Here is a 16,930-nt window from a genome sequence, read left to right on the forward strand (position 1 = left end):
AAGTTACCATCACTAGTAACTATGAAATAGTGAAATTTCAAAATTTTCGGGAAAAACGCCAAATGAAAGAGCTTTTTGCGAGGATTATTAAAATCAATGTTAGAGAGTTCTAGTTACAAGTAAAAGTTACCAGCACTAGTAATTATGAAATAGTAAAATTTACAATTTTTCGGGAAAAACGCCAAATGAAAGGACTTGTTGCGAGGATTATAAAAATCAATGTTAGAGAGTTCTAGTAACTAGTAAAAGTTACCAGCACTAGTAACTATGAAATAGTAAAATTTACAATTTTTCGGGAAAAACGCGAAATGAAAGGGCATTTTGCGAAGATTATACAAATCAATGTTAATGTGTCAAAATTTTTTAAGTACAGACCCCGTTCGTTTTTGGCAACATGCCCGAACATTTTGTGTTGCCAAAATCGAACGGTTTTTTTCTGAAACCTTTTTCTCTTATTTTTTTTTAAAATAACTATTTTGATTATCATTATCGTTATTTTAAGTAAATTTCCGACCGTTTTTAGATTTTTTAAAAGTTTTTTTCTCAGGTTTTTGATGCATTTTACACTACTTTTTTTTTGTTTATAATCTTTTTTTTTGTCATTTTTGCTGTTTTCGTCATTCTTTATCATTTTTAAGATGATTTTGTCATTTTTAGTCTTTTGTTTGTATGTATTTGTTTTTGAATTTTTTAAAATTTTCATGTTTTTGTAATTTTTGAGTACTTTACAAGTTTTTAAAAAACTTTTGTTTTTGTTGTTGTATTCTATCACCATTTCTGAATGTAAAAACGTTTTTTTTATGTTTGTCTAAATTATATGGGTCCTGTTATAGAGAAAACTAAAAGGTAATGTCGCTTCATTTGGCGTTTTTCCCGAAAAATTGTAAATTTTACTATTTCATAGTTACTAGTGCTGGTAAATTTTACTAGTTACTAGAACTCTCTAACATTGATTTTAATAATCCTCGCAACAAGCTCTTTCATTTGGCGTTTTTCCCGAAAAATTGTAAATTTTACTATTTCATAGTTACTAGTGCTGGTAAATTTTACTAGTTACTAGAACTCTCTAACATTGATTTTAATAATCCTCGCAACAAGCCCTTTCATTTCGCGTTTTTCCCGAAAAATTGTAAATTTTACTATTTCATAGTTACTAGTGCTGGTAACTTTTACTAATTACTAAAACCGTCCAACATTTATTTCAAAAATCCATGCGACAAGCCCTTTTATTAGTTACTTCACTTGTGCACAAAATAGCAGGCGTTGGCTCGAACAGCAGCAGTGAAAACAAGCTCAACGATTTGGAATCGGTTGAGCCAACAAGCTCAAGCTCTTCTGGAGGCATGAGCTAACGGGCTCACGAGGGAAAAAAAGAGCTAAGGTTTCTTCCAAATAAGAGCTTAGCAATACGAAGCTCCGGAGACAAAAACGATAGGAGCTTCGTCGATTGCTTTGTAAGCGGAGCTATGGAAATAAAGAGCTATGAAGCTCGCTCAAATGAGCTTCATTTTCAATCCCTGATGCCTACTTTTGTTTATTATATTAAGGCGTTTACTGCATCTGTTTTTCGCCTTTGTTTATGCAATCAATTGGTGTTCTGAAAAATTCAGATGAGAGCCCCCTTTCTTTAAATGAGAGTGGTTTGAAGTTTGAAAGTATTTGAGAAACCATCCCAGACCTCAAAAACACATATACACCAAATTTTACATTTATCGGTTCAGTAGCTCTTGGGTGTATCGAGACAGACAGACAGACACACAGACAAACATTCATTTTTATATCTATAAATAGATAATTAAAAAAATAAATGCACATTTTCTGGGTTAATGTTTTCAAAGCATGGACATATTTGTTTTTTTTTATTTTTTTTATCATTTCATTTATTCAAGTTTCGTCTAGTTCTAGTTCAAGTTTCAGTGCAAATATGGAGCTGCCAGTCGACGAACAAGGCCGTTTTTAAGGTTGATGTTTCTAAAATTAAAATTTTTTTGTCTTCGTTTCGTGTGTTATTTTGCTCATCTCATGGGAACTATGTTTGAAAAAATAAAAATTTTAAATAAATATAGTTATATTTGCCTTTCTGTTTACAACACACTGCTTTTTAATTTTTACAAAACTTATTTTCTCTTCCGATTTAAAATGTGATTTTTGGTAAACCTTTGCAAAAAACGGCGATTTGGCTCGGAATCAAAAGGGTTAATAAGTGGGGTAAAGGAGTATTTTTTCATTGAAAAAGACAATCAAATAAGAACAACCGAAGTTTTCCCAACTTTAACTTGAAGAAAATAAGAATAAGATTAAAATCCTGTTCTTATTTACGTTCTTTCTTTCATTGATATCTCATGTTTCTCTTAAACTCTACATCACCTTTGAAAAAAAAAATCAATTTTGATAATTTTTTGACAATTGTCTAAAACAAAGTTAATTTAAACATATAAAGGGTGATACGGTCGAAATTTGGTCAATATCAACTTGACGTTTTTTTTTTTTCAATTTTGCATTTAAAAAACCTGAACACCCCTTATTTTGAAGGTGTGTGTGTGTAGAATGTTGCTCCTATTTTGATTTTGGAATTCACTCTTCAGTTGTCAAAATGCATCGCGAAAATCCGAGCTACTCGCACGCAAAGCTGGCAAAATCGCTAAAAGTTGCCAAATCAACCGTTACAAATGTAATTAAAGTGTTTGGGGAACGTTTGTCGACAGCCAGGAAGTCTGGATCTGGGAGAAATCGAAACCGGAAGCCGCTGAGACGACAAAGAGAGTTGCCGATAGTTTCAAGCGAAACCCTAACGTCTCTCTCCGAGATGCCACAAATAAGCTGGGTGTATCGTCTACAACCGTGCATCGAGCCAAAAAATGAGCCGGACTATCGATTTAGAAGAAGGTTGTGACTCCAAATCGCGATGATAAACAAAATACGATGGCCAAAGCGCGACCCCGGAGGCTGTACACGACGATGCTGACGAAGTTTGACTGCGTGGTAATGGACGACGAAACCTACGTCAAAGCTGACTACAAGCGGCTTCCGGGACAGGAGTTTTATACGGCAAAAGGAAGGGGAAAGGTAGCAGATATTTTCAAGCACATGAAACTGTCAAAGTTCGCGAAGAAATATCTGGTTTGGCAAGCCATCTGTACCTGTGGCTTAAAAAGCAGCATTTTCATAGCTTCCGGGACTGTCATCCAAGAAATTTACGTGAAAGAGTGTTTGAATAAACGTCTGCTGCCTTTCCTGAAGAAACACGGTTGTTCCGTACTGTTTTGGCCGGATTTGGCATCTTGCATTACGGTAAAAAAGGCCATGGAGTGGTACGCCACCAACAACGTGCAGGTGGTTCTAAAGGACAATAACCCTCCCAACACGCCAGAGATCCGCCCAATTGAGAAATACTGGGCTATTGTCAAGCGGAACTCAAAGAAGACCAAAAAACTGCTAAGGATGAGCAGCAGTTCAAGGCAAACTGACTTTCTGCGGCGAATAAGGTGGACAAGGTGGCTGTACAAAATCTGATGGCAGGGGTTAAGCGTAAGACCCGGCAATTCGGATTTGGAAAAGCGGAAGCCTAAATGAATATTTTTTCTGAATTTTATACAAATTCAACTTGAAAAAGAAATTTTATTTGATTTTTTCAAATAAACGATTTCAGCGATTTACACGCGTTTTCCCTTGACCGTATCTTTGACCGTATCACCCTTTACTTTTGCATCACAGCATGCAAAAATAAAACAAGTGTTGCAAAAAAAACCAGAAGTCCCAAGATCTTGAAAATGTTTTTGCATGCGAAAATTTTTAAAATGTGCCGTAAGGGTCAAAATTTCTACCATCTTTTCCCAACACTAGTGAACTTCCTCTAACACTTGAAACTGAATTAACTTTGAAGTACAATTTTAGACCTGAACGATTTTTTGCCTTTCTTACAGAAAGGTATAGTTATCGGTCGATTTGGGAGATCCTTAATTATGGGTCTTAGATATACCTTTATAGGTACCTATCGAATCAGCTCGACGAGTTCAGACGATGTCAGTGTATTTGTGTGTGCATGTGTGATTTTTAGTAAACATTGTCCACACGTTTTTGCGAAACTGGGAAGTGCAATAAAAATGATTTTCGTCTTAAAAATTTTGTTTTTTTTCCCTCTTCAATGTATAAAAGAAAGAAAAAAAAACAAAATAGTTTGAAAAATAAATTTTCATAGTAAATATCAAAAAATGATCACTGTAAAAAACGAGTCCATTTGGCTTTCCATCAACACCCAGCAATCACTCATCAAGATGAGCGTTAATATGACGTCAAATTATAAATGACGTCATAGACACATACATAGAGACATTATACATAAACGATGCGTTCAAGGGAAAAAAGACACCTTTCACTCCCACGCAGAATTTCTGCTTTGCTGTGTGGAAGGAAATTAAAACTAAGGGCAGTCTAATTAATTCTTGAGTTATTTTGGTTCAACATTACGTCGAACCATCCAAAAATTTGAAACTGAGCTTCAATTGGTATTATTTGATTATGGTTTTCACCAAGGGGTACAACCCCGAATTAATAAGTATCAGTCATGAGTACTTCACGCCAACACCGCAGGGTACGAAAGCGATTGTTACTTCGATGTTTCGCCTAACGCAAAGGTTGCTCTGCGAAGGAGATAACGACGAAGGAACGCGTGCGGGCTGACAAAACAAACCATCTCAATTTCTCTCACACGCTTATTTTTAATTAACCATTTTATAGCAATATTGTCTATTTTGAATTTTTTTTATTTAATATAATAAAAAAAAATCAAATAATGAGATTTTGCATTGTTCTTTCAGTTCCAGTTACCGGTACAAAGCTTTGCTGTTGATTGCACCGCGCATCATATTCTTCATAAAATTATGATTATTTGCGGTAACTAAACATACTTTAGTAGTTTTCTTAGAAATACATTTTTCTTCTCTCCCAAGAATGAGCAATTTGCTCAAATTTTAATATATACCGTGCCTGCACCATATCGAGCTTTATTCGAGACGATTATTGAAACATTATTTCTTACTAAATTTTATTTTCATGTTTTTTTTTCGAACGCATTAAGACCGGAACAAAATTGAAATTCTTCATCTGTCACCCCCTTCAGTTTTCCGAAAATCTCGAAGGGGGAATAAATAAAGTGAATCGTATTTGAGTGAAAAAATTTAAAAATTCTTCGAAAACTCAAACAGTTGAAAGAGAGCAAGTCAAACTGTAGAAGATGAGAATTGTATCCCCTTGGGTAATGGAGATATTTTTTTCAAATTTACAATCCCAAATAATCTAATTTTTAAATTTGGATCAATAGAGATGGTACGCAAATACAAGCAAGCTTCTGTTCAATTTATTCCTATTTGTTAACAGTTTTGATTTTTCTATATTATCCCCCCTAGAAAATATGTTTCAACTCCAAGTGACAACAACAGGATTTCAAATTTGTTTCTGCCTAATTGAACTAAAATTTCGCTTCAAACATAAGTTTATACACCAACTCATAATTGTATTTTTTCGCCGAAGTGTGCATTCCTGCTTGGGTTTCTTTCATTTGACGCCCTTTGACGGTCTTTGACATTTCAAAATCAAAACAAAACATCGGTTGTAGTGATCGTGATTGGTTGAAATTAGCATACTGTTTTCCTTGTGTATCTACTGAAAATGAAAATTGAACCAAAAAGAATTAAGTATAAAACCAAGGGTGACAAATTGCGGATGGGATATGTTCTTCAAGTTCCTGTTCCCGGAGGAAAAAAACACCTAGAGCAAAAATGCCCAACAAAATTGCATTACGAAGTCACCCTTTGCAACGAATCTGTCAGCAACAATTATCGCAGAACCTACAGCCAAGCAGAGCGGTCTTATATTCTCCAGGGTTCAGCAATATTACGTACATGTATCCAGGCTTTGCAGATCACAGCCCGTTGGCCGAATTACCTCGTATGCCAAAACCTTCACCGCATTCAAGAAGAATCTTTCGTCTTACATCACAAAGTAAGTTAAAAGTACTTTAGATTGATTTTCCGTTTTGATCATCTTTTCACTTTGACAGCACCGTATAACTACACCTCTGGAGTTCAAACGATGTATCAATATGGAGCTAACCCATACGAAATCCCGGTCTTCGTTTATACAGTTTCTTTTTGCGCAGGCAGTTTTAGCACTTTGTGCATCAAGACGTAAATGTAGGTATTATTTTACTATTCGTCCTCAAGCCTTAAAGTTAAACCCTAGTTTTGTTCATTTTTAGCAATCACTTCTAATGGCCCAGAATTTTTTTCATCGAAGGAAGCAGTTTAGCTACTAAGTTTCGGTAAACCAGAGACATATGCAATCTATTTAAATGAAGGATACACCAAAGAGTCCATAGTGCTTACCAATGGCCGATATCGGTACAAGTAACTAATGGTAAAAACTCATCATTCTTCATATGAAACCGTAGGTCATACATTTCGTAATAGTGGGCATTGCATAAAAAATGTCACGTCGACAGAAGATTTACTTTAAGTTTACAATAATCGAGTTCCGTATCTTTTAAATATGGACATAAAAGTATATATCTATCTGTTGCTTCCAACAGTGCACTGTACGGCTATTAACCATATATAACTTATAGCTTACCTACGAAAACAAGAGACAGTTCTACTATGTATGAAAAATTATAAAGATAAATGTCTTATTTTATAAGTTTATATAATATAATATTACATTCCATAATTCGTATGCCTTTCTCTAAATAACTTGATGAATAGCAACATTTCAAAACAGTACTCTACTTAGGGTGCTGAGAAAAACATTGTTTTCGTTATTTTACATTCGGTTTTTAAATTGATTCTGAGCGATATGTTCTTTTCATGACCGATATGCCTATGCGTGTAGACCAGCCCGACATACCATTTACTAAACTGAAAATTTCAAAAATTAACATAAATACAAATTTGATAATACATTTTACAGATCATTTGACTCGATGTTAGAATCATTGATACTCTATTCTCGCTGTCTTCACTCCAACGTTTGTTCCCAGGGCAAACGTTGAATTATTTGAAACACATGGTTGGAGACCTTTTTTTATATTGTAATCCTGAATTTTATATTCATGTTCTTGATTGACTTTGAAATATATTTTAACGATCATTGGACTCTATGTTAGAATCAATGATACTCTATTCTCGCTGTCTTCACTCCAACGTTTGGTCCCAGAGCAAACGTTGAATTATCTGAAACACATGGTTGGAGACCTTTTTTTATATTGTAATCCTGAATTTTATATTCATGTTCTTAATTGACTTTGAAAATATATTTTAACGATCATTGGACTCTATGTTAGAATCAATGATACTCTATTCTCGCTGTCTTCACTCCAAAGTTTGGTCCCAGAGCAAACGTTGAATTATCTGAAACACATGGTTGGAGACCTTTTTTTATATTGTAATCCTGAATTTTATATTCATGTTCTTAATTGACTTTGAAAATATATTTTAACGATCATTGGACTCTATGTTAGAATCAATGATACTCTATTCTCGCTGTCTTCACTCCAACGTTTGGTCTCAGAGCAAACGTTGAATTATCTGTAACACATGGTTGGAGACCTTTTTTGCCTTTCTTACAGAAAGGTATAGTTATCGGTCGATTTGGGAGATCCTTAATTATGGGTCTTAGATATACCTTTATAGGTACCTATCGAATCAGCTCGACGAGTTCAGACGATGTCAGTGTATTTGTGTGTGCATGTGTGATTTTTAGTAAACATTGTCCACACGTTTTTTTATATTGTAATCTGTAATTAAAAAATCATGTTTCTAATTGATTTTGAATATATATTTAACTGATCATAGGACTCTGTGTTAGAATCATTGATACTCCGTTCTTTCTGTGTACACTCCATAGGTTATCCAAAGCGAACGAAAAATTAACTCGCTATGTGCTTTCAGTTCAACAACACAAAGGAGGAAAATGATAACTCAAGTTTAAGTTCTTAGAATCGAACAACGTTTTGAATGTTGGTCAAACTTAATTTTGGGTACTAAAAAATGAGCGTGTGAGAAGTGGGTTTTTGTTTGGCATTTTTTGTCTAGAAAAAAATATTTTCAACCGCTTTTTCGTTGAAAGGTGAGTGAATACGATTACAATTCCAAAATTTGAGTGGAAAGAGTAATTTTTTGGAAAATATAAAGTAGTGAGAATAATATTCACGGTTGATAATACACAGTGGGACAAGTGCGAATAATACAGGAGGTAAGTGCAAACGCATATTTTAGCTATGAAACATCGACCTTTCAAAAATTTATTTCTTGTAAACGGGGCTTCGATTGTCCCCTGTCATCAGGGGTGGAGGAGGGCGCTGTTAGAAACTGGTCAAGTGAAAATTATGTTTACAGCGACTTTTAATTTCAACTCCTATGTGGAGTTGATTTGTATCATTTTCAATTTCAATTTTCTCATAACATAGCGGGTTCTTGACGACAAACTCTTTATTGAAACAATCCTAACATTCGGAAGTAAATGAAAATCTTTAATTCTTTTTCAATCAACCAATATATTTATTCTTGAAATTTGTTCTGACTAATTTTTTAATTTGTTTTATCATGATTGTTTGGAGCTATCTGTTTTTATGTTCCGACATCAAATATTCAAATTGAAAGCCAACTATGTTGTTTTTTAAAATTTTCAAAAAGCCAACAAAACGAGGCGAAACAAAAAGAGGTGTGGAAGTAATTCTTCTAGAAAACAATGTGTGTTTGAAGATTCAGAATTTAGATTCAGTACATATGTTGATTCAAAATTAGATTAATATTTATGATTGATATACAGAATTGTAATTCTGAATTTAGATCTAGATTTCACACAAGCTTAGATGCATGGATAGATGGATAGATTCAGAATAATGTCGATTTTGTTTTCTGGAAATGTTTGCTTATTTTATTTTATTAACAGTGGATTGTAGCCTTTCTTACAGTCTATAAATTATATTTGGATACACATGATACAAAGTAATAAATTAATGATAGATTTATAAATTCTGAGTAATGATTTAAGTATTTCGAACGTAGTAAATCCTAAATGAATTTAAGAAATTTAGATTCAAATTTTTTTATAAGACAAACTATTTTGTAAATAATTATAATTTTCACTTAAATAATAACATAATTGTAAACAAATTGACAAATTTTTAATGATTGAATTCTGGAATATCTTGTATTATCCCGTTTCTATGACATTATGATCTTATATCTTTAAAATAGAAGAGCCCTAAAAATGAAGAGTATATTTGAATAATATTGTAAAATATTTTTCAAAAATGTTGCGAAAAAGATACGATTCCGAATAACGGATGTTTATAGCGACTATTAATTTCAACTCCTATGTGGAGTCGATGTGTATCATTTTCAATTTCAATTTTCTCGTAACAAAGCGGGTCCTTGACGATAAACTCTGTATTGTAATCCCAACATTCGGAAGTAAGGGAAAATCTATAATTCTTTTACAATCAACTAATATATTTATTCTTTGAATTTGTACTGACGAATATTTTGATTCTTTTTATCATGATTGTTAGGAGCTATTTGTTTTATATTCCAACCTTAAATATCGGAAGTGCTGATTAGCTGAGTGATAAACTCTTCATTTAAAAAAGACATTAAATATCTAAATAAAAAGCTGACTATTTTGTTTTTTATAATTTTCAAAAGCCAAAAAATGAGGCGAAACAAAAGGAGGTGATGAAGTAATTCTTCTTGAAAACAATGTGTGTTTGCAGATACAGAATTTGGATTCAGTACATTGATTCATAATTAGATTCATATTTATGATTTATATACAGAATTGAAATTCTGAATTTAGATCTAGATTTAACACAAACTTAGATTCAGATTTCAGATTCATTGAAATTTAGGTTCGGGATTGAGAACATCGATTTAGGTTCATAATTTAGTATTAGAATTTAAATTGAAAATTCTATTTCAGAACTCAGATTCAGATTCATAATCCAGATTCAGAATAATGTCGATTTTGTTTTCTGGAAATGTTTGCTTATTTTAACACTTTGAAACGGATCCAGAATCCAAACACAGAATTCATATTCAGAATAAAACTCACTATTCATACATATTTACTATTCAGATTTGGAATTAAAAATTCTGCATCTAAATAAAATTCAAATCAGATGCAGACTGACAATCCAGAATCACAGTTTAAATTCAAAAATCATCATTTTGTCCCATATTCAAATGCATGATTCAAATTCCGATTTTAGATTTGAAATTCATATTCATGAATTCAATTTCAGGTTTTAATGAATATAATATATATTAATAAATTTCAGGTTCTAGATTCAGAGTGTTCATTTTCTCAAACTAAGACATCCTAATCAGATTTAGAATAAGAATCTAAATTTATGAATGATATATTACAAGGTCATGAGTATTTCAGACTACAGATTCTGTTTTCATTCCTTTTTGTCCAATAGAATTCCAATTCCAATTTGTCTAATTCAAGTGATTGGTTTCGATTTCTAAATCTAATAAGATTCATTGGAAATTTCAATACGCGTGTTTAATTACAAGTAAAGAAGCTTTCGCTTGAGGGAATAGAGAAGCTACTTTGTACGGCTCGCAAGTCCAAATCTAACTTTGCAGTCCGGATTTATAATGTTTCGGACAGATATCATGCTCGCGTAAGTCGGCAATGTTGCGGGCAGTAAACTGATAATGTACAGTGATCACTTACGAAATATGTTGTCTTATTATGAGTACACATGTGAATGGTATATTACGTCGGGGTGAATGATGCACGTTTACTCCTGTGCTAACTGTATGAACGTAGCCTGTCACTGTTACTCCTTCCCTTAGTCTGTGCGAACTATGCTTCCGATGGTTGGTGGCAACAGTATCAGCTGAGGCTGTGTTTTGGGGCCGATGACCTCGCAGTCAGATTGTTTTGTTGTGGGGTCATCTGAATTTTATTTTCAATCTTTGTCAAGCCTTTATTCTTAGCTACTCAAAATTCAGTCTGGCAACCGAACTCAATATAAATTTGGTTTTCTAATGTATTGCATACAGAGCGGTGGAAAGTATGACCCTCCCGAAAATTCTAAACTGATCAAATGAAATTATTTAAGAAGTTGATTTTGTTTCCAAAATAGCTAGCCAAAACTTGTAAGTAATTATTTGGTGTCAGAGGGATGAAAGTGCATTCGAGCCTTCATTACAAGCGAATCAGGATTCAGTGGTAATATTTTATGAGCTGAATAATATTGAAATAATTCCATTTTTTACGTGTGGCTTCAACAATATGTAACCATTATATCTTGTGTGAGCTCTCATTAAGTCGTATGAAACAAAATGTAAACAAAAAGTTTTATAACGATATAATACAAAAACTGATATTAACTAGGCGCACTCATTCACATTTTGAATATTTGTAACCTGGACAACATATTCTATATGTAAAATACAAATCTTAAAGTTCTTTTGTTAACTGTTGAAGCAGTTTTTTTTATGAATTTTCAAGAAGTTTCATACGACGTAATGGAAGCTCAGGCGAGATATGCATGAACACTATTGTATATTGTTGTTTTGAAACAACATTCTCGCGTGAGCTTTCATCATGAAACGTGAGCTTTCATCATGAAACGCTTATAAATTTTGAGGAGTATATTTGAAACCTCAATTTTATTCATTCACCTACAACCCTTTATGAAAATTTAATTTTTCGAATAAAAATTATGTTCATCTGATTCTGGCGCCTCAATTGGTTTCTATTTTAAAATAGTATTGTAAAAAAAAATTTTGTTTTGTTTTCATTATAGTCGTTTTAACATCTTTATGACATTCGAGACTTATTTCAACGATGCAGTTGGCGGAAAGTCATTGAAAAGCTTATCCGGTACAACTCTGATCGATGTTTACTCTTGGGCTTGAACACACGGACATCGGCTCAGGAAGCAACTGATATGCCAACTGAGCTATGTATATCATAAGCCATGAACAAATTCTATTGACATTATCGATTGATATCTAATATTTGGTTAAAATAAGACCTTCAGAGCCAAAGGGGTGTAAATTTCGAAATTATTTTTTTTAATTTTGTTCCGATCAACAATCAACAAATTACGAATGCTTTATTTTTTATTATTTAATTAAATTTATTTAAAGTTATGATTGAATTTTTATGAACAAATTAAAATTGGAAACTTTTACAAATTTTTGATTTCAGCTTTAAAACATGTCTCGCACCAAAAAATATTCGTCGCAATACAAAGCGGACAAACGTCGTTTACACGATAAGCAAAAGAAAATTAAAAAACTCGCTTCCGTTATACATGATCAAAGAATGAAACCAGATGTCAGTTTTTCTAATAAACCAAACGCAACAATTTTGAAAGATATACAAACAAATCAAAATTGTTACAGTGAAGAATATCGACAGAGAGAAACCTTGAATCATACAGAAGCAATTGATGATGATGCTTATCCTATTGTAAACGATGATCAATCATATAAAGATCAAGAACAACAAAGAAACCAGTTTCTACTTCAGAGGAAAAGAAAAGATATTGAAATATCTTCGATCAATCGAGAAAAAAATGCTAAAAGGATGCGAAAAATAAGAGCAGATATGAACTATTACGAAAATGAAAAAAAAATGAACAGATTTCGTATGCGTAAGACAAGGAATGAAAACATGGAATACTATGCAAGAGAGAAGAATAACATTTTATGTAGATTAGCAGAAAAACGTTTAACAAACATAAACGTCCAAGCTGCGTCGAATCATTCAAATTTCTTGAATATGCGTTCACAAAGAAGCAATGAATCGTATCATGATAATGAAATTGCACGCAACAGATTATTACGACGGGAGCAAAGAATGAATGAATTCATAGCTCATCGAGACAGATACTACAACCTTCTAATTCGTTCGAATGATATTCGATCGAAATCAATAAGGGAATTCATTGAGAATAGAAAGCAGATGCCCAGTTATGTATGCGCAAGCTGCGAGGGTTCATTTTTCTTTAAGAGTGTTCAAAAAATTTCTCAACAGATAATTGATAAAATTATGAAAAACGAAAACATTCAAAATACTTGCGATTCACGCACTTTGAATTATTATTTTCAAAATTCTTGTAATTATCTTTGCAAAACTTGCATTAAATATGTAAGAGAACGTAAAATTCCTAAGCTTGCTACAAGTTGGGGCTTAAAATTACCGCCGGTTCCTGAATGCATTACAAGACTTAATGATATTGAAGAAAGAATAGTTTCTCCTTATGTTGCTTTCCAAAAGGTTGTTCTCATGTCAAAACGTGCTTGTAATCCACAGCTTGGAATGAAAGGGAGTGCAATTCATGTGCCTAGTAGTGTGCCCCTTATGGTTTCGTCTTTGCCAAGACAACTAAATAATCTTGATGTTATACCTATACCGGTGGAGTTCAAACGACATATGGGTCACTCTTCCACATATATTAGTGGATTGGTCCGTGCGTCATATGTATCAGAAGCTCTTGATTATTTGAAAAATACTGAATTATACAAAAAACATGACATACAAGTTTCTTCTCATGATATGAGAATTTTCACGGAAGAAATCAATCGGAACAATGTCATAAATTTAGATGACAGTGAAAATCAAGTTGCTAAAAGCGACGAAGGTAATATTAGGGATAATCAACCCTGTTCTGGATTAGAACAAGAAGTGAATTCTAATTTACAATTAGACGGTTTAGAGGTCGATGATGAATTTTATGAACATTTGGTAGATGATGATGATGAATGTTTACTTTTCGACTTCAATCAACAAACGGCACAACATGCCACTATTGTTATGGCTCCAGGACAAAATCACTGGCCTGTTTCAGTTCACATTCAACCAGATGTTGAATGTTTTTGTTTTCCAAAAATTTTCGCTGGAAAAAAAAGGCAAATACTTAACAAAAATATTACAAGATCTGATTTAATTAAATGGGAAGTTCGCTGCCACACAGTAAAAATTTCGGCATTCAGAATTTTATATTTGGCCAAAATCAAATTAGAATCAGAAGTTCTTAGTTCAACTACACTTACACTAAAAAAGAAATCTAATGCTAAAGGTGTTACAGTTGAGGAAGCATTGAATCCCCAGTTTATTACAGAGCTTAGGCAGCATAATGATGGGTTGAATTTTTTAAAGCACATCAGATGTTCTCCAAGTTTTTGGAGCTCGAAGAAAAAGAATCTCTTTGCGATGTTGCGGCAGTGCGGAAAACCTATGTTTTTCTTAACCGTGTCTGCAGTTGAAAATAAATGGCCTGAATTGATACAAGGTTTGGTATTGAAGACTACAGGGAAACAAATTTCGTTATTGCAAGCTCTTAACCTTCCGGAACAACAAAAACACGATCTTATTAAAGAAAATCCTGTTTACTCAGCATTGTACTATGATTTTAAAATTACTGAGCTAATAAAACTAATGAAACAAAGCTCAGGCCCATTCCAACCGTATAAAATAACAGACTTTTACCGAAGGCGCGAATTTCAAATGAGGGGATCTCCCCACGATCATATGTTACTGTTCATTGAAGATGCACCTTGTCTAGATTTAAATGATGAAGATAGTATAAAAGCTTTTGAAAAATTTGCAAATACATTTATCACATGTCAGTATGACGCTGATAATCCACTTTGTAAATATTTGCGTCACAAGCACACTGATACATGTTCAAAAGGACGAAGTAATAAAAACACATGTAGATTTAATTTTCCAAAATTTGTTCTATCAGAAACTAAAATTTTAAAACCATTGCCCAAGAACGAAATTACTGCAGCGGTTAAGAGAAATCTACAGAAAATAAAAGAAACGATGGAAGTTCTATATTCAAGTAAAGAAAGATCAAATCTTAGTTTTGAAGAAATTTTAGAAAGCTTAGATTTGACAAAAGATGATTACATTATCGCTTTAAGAGCTTCTATAAGTAAAGTTACAATATTTTACAAACGCAGGAGTTGTGAAGTTGATATCAATTCTTATAATCCAATAATATTGAATTTAATGGAATCAAATACAGATTTGCAGCTTATTCTAGATGAATACGGCGTTGCAGCATACATTGTTGATTACATAGCTAAGTCTGAATCAGGACTCTCGAAGCAATTGAAAGAACTGCAAAATGAATTAGATAAAAGAAATACTACTTATCTTGAAAAGTTAAGGACAATTGCTAACAAATTTATCAATTCGAATCTAATGAGTGTCAGCGAAGCTATTTATCACTGTTTAAGTATTCCTTTGTCCCATTTCAGTCGAACTCATATATATATCAGCACCTGTAAATCTGAAGATAGAGTAGTTTTTCTTAAATCAGAAAAACAATTAAGATCAATGTGCAAAGATAGTACTGATATCGCTGGTAAAGATATCATAACATATTATGCGGAACGGGTAGATTTACAGAACATTTGTTTAGCTGAGTACGCTGCATTTTATTTTAAAACTAAAGGAAAAAGACGTCCTGATAAGAACAGGTCAGAGATTTCTGATGAAGAAGAGGACATTGAAGAAACAGAAGTAGATAGAGAAAATCCTAATCATAAGAGAAGAAAAATAGCTCGGATTCTAAGATATAATCGATACAAAATCGAACAAGATCCCGACAATTATTATCGAGAGCAACTACTTCTATTCTATCCTTGGAGAAATGAAATCAATGAAATTGAAACAGTAAACTGGTTGGAAGTGTATAATAATAACCTAGATGTTATTACTAGAAATCGTTCTAAATTTCAAATACTGTCAGATGATGTAATAGACAAAGCAATAGAAGCCGCAATTGATAATAGAGCAGAATTAGAAAACGAAGAAATTTCCGGATTCGAACAAAATCAGTTGTCTAAAGATCATGAAATTGATATTCTTATACAAGGGGGTATTGATAGACCGAAAACGTTTACTCCATTTGTGTATTCGGCTCCTCCGAAAGTAAACAAACGTGATCTTCTTGAAAATCTAAGGAAGCTGAATAACAGACAAAGAGAAATTGTAATTCATATTTACAAATGTTTTAAACTGAACAAGTTACCTTTTAAAATTTTTATCTCCGGCTCAGCAGGTGTTGGAAAAAGTTTAGTTATATCAACAATATATCAATTGATTACATATTTTCTAGAGTACTGTGTTGAAACCTCAGTTTGGCAATCATCAGATTCTGTCAAAGTGTTATTAAGCGCGTTTTCTGGTAAAGCTGCCTTTTTAATTGGAGGGAATACTTTACACTCAGCCTTTGCCTTACCTTTGACTGAAACTAGAAACATTCCAGATTTACCTATGGACGTCGCAAATAATTTACGTCAACAGTTGTTACATTGTAAATTGATAGTTATAGATGAAATATCAATGGTTGGAAGTACCATTTTTAGTCGTATAGATACAAGATTGCGCCAAATTACAGGAGTTGATGAAAGTTTTGGTGGTTTATCTGTAATAACCGTAGGAGATTTCCGACAACTTCCGCCGGTCAAAGATAGATTCATTTTTAACCCTCCCAGAGATTGTTTGGTGACGTTGGATCTTTCCCCTTTATGGGCGGATTTTGAATTTTATGAATTAACTGAGGTCATGAGGCAGAAAGACGACTTAGACTTTGTTAATGCGTTAAATAATTTTGCCCAGGGAACTATGAATGCAGCAGATATCAACGTTTTTAAAAGTAGAGAAGTCGCTGAAAATGAAGTACCTAGTGACGCTATAAGGTTGTACTATACGAATTTGGATGTTGACAGATATAATGCCATAAAAATTGCAGAGTCTAAGGAAACCGAAATTTTAAGTTTGGCTGAAGATAAATTGACAGGCAATTTGAAAGAAGAACAAATTTTAAAGAAACTTGATATTTGGAAGGCTAAAACTACCAGAGATTGTGGAGGGTATCCATATTCTATACAAT

At 33.0% G+C, this 16,930-nt stretch overlaps 1 protein-coding gene and 1 long non-coding RNA gene across 2 annotated transcripts in view; one reads left to right on the plus strand and one right to left on the minus strand.

Moving 5' to 3' along the window:
* The window catches only part of LOC129758141 (B-cell receptor CD22), a 504,009-nt gene that overhangs the window by 391,030 nt on the left and 96,049 nt on the right, over positions 1-16,930 (minus strand). The gene's annotated exons all lie outside the window — the stretch shown is intronic.
* On the plus strand, positions 5,729-6,355 carry LOC129758150 (uncharacterized). Its single transcript, XR_008739905.1, has 3 exons — positions 5,729-6,000; positions 6,059-6,191; positions 6,257-6,355. It is a non-coding gene; the product is annotated as an uncharacterized LOC129758150 (long non-coding RNA).

This window comes from Uranotaenia lowii, chromosome 3 (genome assembly GCF_029784155.1).
Source record: "Uranotaenia lowii strain MFRU-FL chromosome 3, ASM2978415v1, whole genome shotgun sequence".
Lineage (NCBI taxonomy): Eukaryota > Metazoa > Arthropoda > Insecta > Diptera > Culicidae > Uranotaenia > Uranotaenia lowii.